Below are 9,767 nucleotides of genomic sequence, written 5' to 3' on the forward strand. Positions count from 1 at the left end.
CTTAGCTTGCTTATTGTGCTGTTATATACACTGTCTGGAGATTATTTTCTTCTCTCCCTTCTTATTCCTCCTCCTCCATTCTTTATATGTTGGTTGTTTTATTCTGTGCTCTTATGTGTATCCTTTAACTGCTTTTAGTGGGTAGTTGATTTTATTTTTTGCCTTTAGTTAGTATTTGGTTGGTCTTCTTTCTTTGCTGTGATTTTGTTTTCTCTGGTGACATCTGTTTAGTCTTAGGAGTGTTCCCGTCTAGAACAGTCCCTCTAAAATACCCTGTAGAGGTGGTTTGTGGGAGGCAAATTCCCTCAACTTTTGCTTGTCTGGGAATTGTTTAATCCCTCCTTCATATTTAAATGATAATCGTGCTGGATACAGTATCCTTGGTTCAAGGCCCTTCTGTTTCATTGCATTAAATATATCATGCCATTCTCTTCTGGCCTGTAAGGTTTCTGTTGAGAAGTCTGATGATAGCCTGATGGGTTTTCCTTTATAGGTGACCCTTTTCTCTCTAGATGCCTTTAAAAGTCTTTCCTAGTCCTTGATCTTTGCCATTTTAATTATTATGTGTCTTGGTGTTGTCCTCCTTGGGTCCTTTCTGTTGGGAGTTCTGTGTATTTCCATGGTCTGTTTGATTATTTCCTCCCTCATTTTGGGGAAGTTTTCAGCAATTATTTCTTCAAAGATACTTTCTATCCCTTTTTCTCTCTTCTTCTTCTTCTGGTACCCCTATAACACGGATATTGTTCCTTTTGGATCAGTCACACAGGTCTCTTAATATTGTTTCATTCCTGGAGATCCTTTTATATCTCTCTGTGTCAGCTTCTATGCGTTCCTGTTCTCTGGTTTCTATACCATCAATGGCCTCTTGCATCTTATCCATTCTGCTTATAAATCCTGCCAGAGTTTATTTCATTTCTGTCATCTCCTTCCGGACGTCTGTAATCTCCCACCGGACGTCTGTATTCTCCCTCCAGACTTCATCCCTTAGCTCTTATATATTTCTCTGCATCTCCGTCAGCATGTTTATGATTTTTATTTTGAATTCTTTTTCAAGAAGAATGGTTAGGTCTGTCTCCTTCTCAGGTGTTGTCTCTGTTATCTTTGTCTGCCTGAAATTTTGCCTTTTCATGGCGATAGAGATAGTTTGCAGAGCTGGCAGGAGTGTCGGCTGGAAGAACTTCCCTTCTTGTTGGTTTGTGGCCTTCTTCTCCTGGGAGAACAGCAACCTCTAGTGGCTTGTGCTGGGCAGCTGCGCGCAGACGGGGCTTCTGATTCTTGCCCGGCTGCTATGGAGTTTATCTCCACTGTCGCTGTGTGCATGGCCTGCCTTGGGTTGCTGCTCTGATATGGTGGAGCCATGTTGGAGAGGGAACGGCCGGGAGGCTATTTATCTCCATGAGGGGCCTCCCTGCTCCCTGCTGCCCAGGGGGTTAGAGTGCCCAGAGTTCCCCAGATTCCCTGCTTCTGGTCTAAGTGTCCCAGGATGCTTCCATCCGGCTGTGGGGTCCCTGTCCCTTTAAAACTTCCAAAAAGCACTCGCTTTTCTTTGTCCCCAGGGCACCGGCTGCGGGGACCTGCTCACAAGTCTTACTGTCCTGTTTCCCTATTACACAGGACCCCATGCATGCACTGTGTCTGCATTCCAGTGCAGATGGCTAGGGCTGGCTATTTAGCAGTCCTGGGCTCCCTCTCCCTCCCTACTCCTACATCTGTCCTCTGGCCCGGAGCTGGGGTGTGGGGTGCTCGGGTCCCGCCCTTCGCGAGGTGCTGGGTTCTCACAGGTGTGGATGTGGTCTGGATGTTGTCCTGTGTCTTCTGGTCTCTCTTTTAGGAAGAGTTGTCTTTGTTGTATTTTTAAAAATATATGTGGTTTTGGGAGTAGATTTCCGCTGCTCTACTCATGCCACCATCTTGGCTCCGCCGTCAGGATGTGAGTATTTTTTAAAGGTATATCTGAAGAGGTGAAATGCCAGGTCTGAATTCTGTTCTTCAGTTACACAGAGGAGAAGAGAAATTCCATTCAGATGCTATCAGTGGTTGCAGTGGAAAGGAAATAGATGGGTTGGAGTCACTGGGGATCGAGCAGAGATGCATTACCAGAAAATTTGGTCAGTTACAACCCTTGCCCCAGAGTGGGCCATTTCCCCTCTGCCCCACTTTGGCTTCCATGCAGATCCTCAACCCAGTCTCATTCTAGGGATAAGAAAAAAGAAAGGAGATACCCCATTTCATTACAGTGGTGGGGAGTGAAGGGAAGAGAAACTATAGAATGAAATTCTAGACATATCCCCTTGCATGTTGAACAGTGCAGTTAGAACCTCCTGAAGCAGAAAGACTGGGTGAACTCATTAGGCGATGGGTGTGATAGAAAGAGAACTTTCCTTCTAGGCATGGCTCTGTCACCCAGCACTTTGGATAAATCACCCAGTTTATGTGTCAGCTTTGCAAAACAGCCATTTATAGATCTTTCAAATAGAAATTATGATATCTGCTCACCTCACAAGGCTGTGAGGGAGTCTAGATTATATAAAACCAGCAAATAATGCTATGAAAGCTATAAAGAGCTGCATAACAGAGGAGGATACTGCACTGTTACCAGCATGTGAGACAATCTGAGAGGAAGCTTTAGCATAGGGTGGGAGAAACTGTAAACGCAGGCTCCACTGGACAGTGCTAAGATGGAATGTAAACGTTTAAGCCCCAAAGCCATATCTGTGGCGTCTTAGGGTTCTAATGTTGCAGAGTAAGCATGGACCCTTCTTGGGTCCATTTACCAGACCAGTGGTGAAGCACTGGCAAGCTCTTGCTATTTTCATTTTTACCCCTTCTGCCAGGAAATATATCAAAGTCTTCTTGGTACTCTACCCTTTTAAGTATTCCTCTATGGGAGAAATCATGATTTAATACACCTATTCATTGGTTTTCTTTCCTACATGTGATTTTAAGCTTCTTGAGGGTAGGAATTAGGTCAAATCTGTTTTTTTATCTCCACTGCCTATCACAGTACCAGGTTAACAGTAAACACAGGTAATGATTATTGAATATTGGAAAGAGTAGCTTCTAGAGAAAGGGACCCAGGAATTTCTAGAACAGTATATGGAAAATTCAAGCTTGGACAAAATTTTTCCAAAATTCATTTGGAAGAATAAATGTTCAATAGTAGTCAAGAAATATCTGAGAAATGTTAATAAAGAGGATTGAATTAGATCTACCAGATACTAAAATGTATTATACAATTATAGAAATTAAACCAGTATAGTACTGGAAGAAGAATAGACCTATGGAAAGACTAGAGAGTCTAGGGAAAAATCAGTGCATGCAAAAATTTAGTACATAATAAAGATGATACTTTAAATCAGTGGAGAAAGTATGTATCATTCAAGAAATGCTGTTAGAGCAATTGGCTAGCCATTTGAGGGAGAAAGATAACTCTAGAGTCCTTTCCCATATGTTATAACAAAATACATTTCACATGGATTAAATGTAAAATGTGAGACATTAAAATTTTATAATAAGGTATGGATAAATATTTTTAAAAGCTTAGCATGGGGGAGGACTTTCTAAGCATGACCTTGAAGGAAGAAACCATAGATTTGACCACATAAAACTCCTGGGCTGCAAAAACAACCAAAGTCAAAAGACAAATTGGAACAAAGTATTTGCTTGTATATGACAGAAGATTCATATTCTTGGTAAGTAAAGAGTTCTAATGTATCAGTAAGAACCACTCCCCAAAGGAATTTGGGTAAAGAACATTAAAGGGCAATTCACCAAGGAAGAAAATTCAAATATTTTTTGGATATACGTGTTCAACCTCAACAGCAATTAAGGACATGCCAATTAAAATAATAAGATTTTTTTATTTACTATTTTAATGGCAAACATTTAAAAAGAATACAGTGCTCAATACTGGCAAGGCTGTGGGGAAGCAGGTACTCTCCCTGTCTCAGATAGATTGTTCACATGCAGGAGGGAATTAGGCTGGAGTGTGAGAGAAAGGGGTGGAACAGGCAGGGGTGGAGAGCTTAATGCCTCGAAAGAGGTTGGGTGTGATATTAGTCCTTGTCAGCTTAGCTGGAGATTTGGCAAAAGTTCTTGATGGGGTAGGAAACTGGACAGCAGGAGAGTAAGGGAGGAACAGATCCAAGAGTGATAAGGGTGATTTCTAATGCTATTACATCTACATTTCCCTTCGTGAATTCTTTCTTGCTTATGTTTTTGACTTTCATGGAGCATCCCAAGAATCAACTCTTAAAACCAAGCACACTTATTTATACTGGTTGCTTTTAAAAATTGTAATCATTTTCAACCTTGATATGAGGAAATATAATGCAGTAGTAGAAATAAGCTAAGGCTGGCGTTTATGTGTGGGCAGCAGAGAGGAAGTGAGCATGAATCTCAGTTTACTAGCTATGGGGTTTCAGACACACCATTCAAAAAATCTCTCTGATTTGGTTTCCTATATGTATTTCTGTAAGCAGGAATACTACTACTAACTGCACAATGTTTTTGTGGGGATTAAGTAAATTCCTGAGAATTAGCATGTGCTCAATGAAAGTAGGTTTCCTTCCTTGTAGAGAACACCAGCAAAGGGATTACTTATTTTATAGGCATAACTACACATTTTATATGTGGTCTGTTTCCATTACTAACAGACTCTCACACTGCCCAAAGGTCTTGTTAACCCTTGATAAAAGGTCCTGGAAAAATACTGGGCTGTTCCCTATTTTGTTTGAAGGGCTTAGAGGAAGACTATGGCTTCCGATTAAATACTGATGGGTTTAATCCAGCAGGGCCTCCCTCCAACTCCCTGCTCATGTGTTGTGGCTTCCATAAAAATTGGAGACTATGTGACCCCATCTGGTGAGGAAATGGAGAACAGAAGATGGGCAAACAGGAGCACGAAATATCCTCCTAAGATACTTTATTCACATTGGGGTGTCAGCCCCCTACTCAATGCCAATGGCTGTCAGAAGTTGGGGATTACCTGTGGTTATTATATTAAGGACACAAAACCACATGTGAAGGTGTAGAGAAAATGAAAGTTCACGTGGCCAGGATTCTTACCTGACCTGGGTTGGCTTGCCTACTGCACACATGTGGGCAATACATTATTGTTGACTTTCTATAAAGAGCTCTGCCCAGTGTTCTGGGCTGCAAAGCTGCAGGAGAGCAGAGGCTGGGGTGGTGGAGGCACTGAGGACAGAAACTGAGACAGCTGCAGGGGCAGAGAGACCCAGAGGCAGAGACCAGCTTGCTGCATGCAGACTCACTCTGAGTGGATGGGATTCTAGTGCTTGACCTGCCACGGTGGGAATAAAGTTGAGTATAAACCCTTTCACCCCAAAAACATTACACTGTCATTTTTAGGTATCACCAAAACAAAAGTGAACTCGCCTGGGGCTGAAACCCACTGGGGAGACAGAAGGGTAAACAAAACGGTCAGGGATGGATGCCTGCACCCCACAGAGGGATGGTAGACATGTGATTGTCTCATCACACACATGGCCTTAGTCAGACAGCCCCTGGCATTCCTGCTGCTCTTGTTGCTATAAGCACCCTTTTGAGAGGTAGGGTGGTAGGGTGTGTTTAAAATAAAAGGGGATGAATCAGCATCAGAAATGCAAGAACTAAATCTTAATTTCCCCACTGCTGTCTTCCTGGTCAATCGTCCTCAAACTTTAATATGCATCAAAATACCTTGGCGGGCTTGCTGAGATACAGATTCAAGGGCCCCGACCATCAGAACTTCCGGGTTGGCCCTGATACTGTGCTCCTCTAACAAGCCCCTGCATCCCCAGAAGGCTCTGAGAGCTGCTCTTGGTAACTTGTAGAGAAGGCCTGGCCTCCTTCATTACTAGAGGATCCGCCCTTCGAAGGTGGGTTTGTTCCCCTGCCCCCATCCCCACCCAGATTATTCAGACCAGTACTCCTTAGTTCTCAGAAAAGAAAAATCATTACCCTCATCTCTTTTGTTCCAAACAAGAAGAAATTTATCAGCTGGAACAAAAATGACAGTTTATAATAGGGGTACGTTGATTTCCAGATTGGTACTCCCCAACACCAGGTGAACTTTAGAAAAATCTGGGATGTTGGAAAGAATGGAAGGCAGCCCACCCAGGCCTCACACCAGATATTCTGATTTAATTGGTTTAGGGAGGGGACCTGGCCAGAGTATATTTTAAAAGCTCCCTGTGTGACTAATTTACAACCAGGGTTGAGAACTGCTGGTCTAGATCACTGGTTTTCAAATTTGCCACATATTGGAAGTACTCGGGAAGTTTTAAAACAATACTCATACCTTTGTCTCCCCTTTAAAGATCACAATGGGACATAGCCTGCGCAGCCAGTTTTTCAGTATGCCCAGGTGACTCTAATATGTCTAATGTGCAAACAAGTTTGAGAACCACTATTCTAGACTGAACAAGTCAAGTCGGTTGCTTGGTGCCTGCCTCCAGACACTGTCTACCATGGTGGTTCTCAAAGTGTGGTTCTGGGACCAGCCTTAGTATCACCTGGGAACTTTGCAGAAATGTGATTTTCAGGCTGCATCTTAGACCCAGCAGTTCTGGGGGTGGGGTGCAGCAGTCTGATTGGAACAAGCCCTCTAGGCGACATGGATGCACCCCAAAGTCAGAGAACCACTGCTGTGTCATCATGGCTGTTCCCTGACAGTGCTGCTTGCCATCCTCCCAGGGAGCAGCCAAAGCAAAAGGTAAGGACTTCAGTCCTCTGAATGTTGGGCAGTACCAAATCCCCAGCTGCCAGATGAGTGATGCCAAAATTCTGGGTGTGATTGAGTTTTTATGTAATCTGTGAATCTTTTGTTGCCTGGAAATTGGTGGAATTAAATTGGGAGAGTCAGTTATGAGCTGCACCTGTAATCTTGGTTACAGTTACTAGCAAGGATGAGATAACAGAGGGAAGGCAGAAAATAAAAAGCCAAGATTGGCCTCAGTTGTCTGGGATATGAAAGGAAAGCATGAAATATACAGGGAAAGGAGGGAACCCAAGTGTCCACACCAAGAGGGACCAGCAGGTCCCTGGTTTGGGAATTTTTACTTGGAGACTAATGCCCTTCAAGTTTGTTGAAACTGGGTGAAAGGGTATCTCGCTGTGCGACCCTCCCTACCCAGAATGACTCAGGAGACACGGGCCCATGCAAGAGACTTTATTATCTGAAGGAGAGGGTAGCTGCCCCAGACGGGGGTGGGGGAAAAGAGAGAGAGAGAGAGGGAGCAGCAGAGAGAGCAGGGGGACAGAGAGACAGAGACAGAGAGGGCAGCAGAGAGACAGAGACAGAGAGAGGGCAGCAGCGTGATGCCTTTTATTGTGGCGGATCCGCTCAGCCTGTTGCTTTGGGGGAGGGTTGGGATGTTTAGAGATAAGGCGGGGTAAACCCAGGTATAATTCTCACCGGCTTATGTGCTTGGGACCATGGGGCAAATGGAGGATAAATTACTATATTCTTACATTCCTCCCTTTTCTGTTTTATAAGTGGTAGAGGATTTGGGAAGGGGTGAAGGTTAGTCTTCAGTAACTGCTTCCTCCTGATTAGGGGCGATGAAGTTCATTTTTGTATTGATGGGTGGCGGTCCTCAGATGAGCCCTTGGTCTGCAGTGGCAATGGCATTTTCTAGGTTCAATAAGGATCATCGTCTTTGGAGAGGGGTTGGTAATCCTGTAATATAAGCTGGTTAAAGGTTTGCTTAGAAATTTTTTGCATTTGGGCTGATTGCTATGTTTACATAGGGTGGCTGAATTAATAGCATTTTTGGGGGACATATGTGTAGGCAGCAAAGCAACCTGTAGGGCAAAGGGAATCTTTGATGGTGGAATCTTTTGGACAGTCTGAAAGAGAAGAAAGGGCTGGTGTTGGGAAGATAGGTCTGGTGAGAGAGTAAGTGTTGAGACCAGGGTTAATAATCCTGAGGCTTGACGCATGGCAGTTGTAAGGGAGGTCTTAGGACTCCGCGCTGGCAGAAACTTCTTCAGTGATGAGTGGAAGCGGAGATGAATAGTGCAAAATATGGAGAGTAAGAAGTCCCATCAGGGTGGAGTAGGAACCTGTGGGAGATTTGGTGGGAGGGGAATAAGCTGAGACAAATGGCTTAAGGTGGGAGTTGTGTATCCAATGGGGAAGACCCTGGAGTTTAACTGCAGTTGGGGTGGAAAGGATTACTGTGTATGGTCTTTGCCATTTGGGAGTTAGGGATGGTGTTCCTTGGTGTTTGGAATGGGCATGGTTTGGAGAAGTTTTTTCCTGTCTATGGTAATGGCCTTGTAGCGTGGGGACAGCTGAACTCCCAGGTATGTGACCTGAGTGGCAGACAGCTGAACTTTGGAGGGTGAAACTCGATAGCTGTGTTCTGAGAGAAAGTTTAAAAGGAGAATAGTATCTTGTTGTGAGGTTTGTAGGGAGGGACTGCACAGGAGAAGATCATCTACATATTGAAGGAGGGTGGAGCTCGAGAGAGTAAGGGATTTGAGGTCTTGTGCTAGAGCCTGTCCAAAAAGGTGGGGACTACCTCTAAAGCCTTTGGGAAGGACTTGTTAAGTGTTCTCTGAATATTAAAAATTAACTTAACATAAGGAATTTCCTGCCTTGATTTCTCTCTGGGACACCAGTGCCTTGGTCTGGGAGCATATCAAAAGGCTGCCTGCTCAGCTCCCAAGGTGGGCTGAGGTATTGTCTATTTGCTAAAGAATCCTGCCCTTTACTATGCTGTCTACAGCTGGGTCTGCATGCTAAGTTAGTTGCTCAGTTTGCAAAATTACCTCCTCAGATCTGAAGGAGGAAAGACAGCACATAGGCCTGGGCCTTTTAGTATGCCAAAGTGAATCTTATACATGATTACAAATGATTAGCATAATAAAACATGTGCTACTCTTCTTTATCTGGGGAACATTAACTGATCTTACTGAAGAATGTTCAACTGTTTTAGTCGGGGATGAGGGGCTGGGATTCCTAGCATGTAGTTACTTTGCTCTGACTGCAAATATCCTGCCTTGCTTTCTCCAGAGGCTCTCACCTTATTCTAAGCGTATGGTCCCTGTCTCATTCTTCCCTCTACAGATGGAGACTCTAGCTGCTGCTAGGGAAAGGGGGCGATGACCGCTCTGGCTGCTTCATACTGAGGGGGGGCGCAGTAAAGGGTGCAGCTAGGTCTCCATCACTGGTCAGTTGAGAGGGCCTCGGAAGGTTGGCGCTCTTATTCTGGGTTTCATTTCTATTACTATTTGCAGTTTTGTTGCTTTTAGGCAAGATAGAACAAATTGTTATTAGGTTAAGTAGCAACATCTGGAGTTGGATTTTCCATTCTGGAAGGACAAACTTGATGAGATTAAGAATGCATGGCTGAATATGAGAACTAGAAATATGAAGAGTCTAATTGAGAATCATAGCCAGGTATCATGGGGAAACTAGAATTCTGGATTGAGTTTACATCTCAATGACTAGTATTAGGATTTAGTATAGATAATACAGCATTATTGAAACAATACTTTTCTCTAAAATCACCCTCATTTTTATTAGAAGTAACCAGGTTAAGAAAATAATTAACAGTTGGCTTGATTATTTGCATAAGTGCAGCAAGAAGAGTAATTGATTACATGGGATCTTTTAAATGTGCTTTGCTGGAACTTTTTGTAAGGAATTTCAGATTGAACTTTTAAGGGCTTTTTGAGGCCAGAAAGCCAAGCCAGACTTGCCATCAGCTTGTGCCTGCAGTACCTGTAGATGTGGGTGAATTCCTCTCTTCTTCATG

This window comes from Manis javanica, chromosome 1 (assembly GCF_040802235.1).
Source record: "Manis javanica isolate MJ-LG chromosome 1, MJ_LKY, whole genome shotgun sequence".
Lineage (NCBI taxonomy): Eukaryota > Metazoa > Chordata > Mammalia > Pholidota > Manidae > Manis > Manis javanica.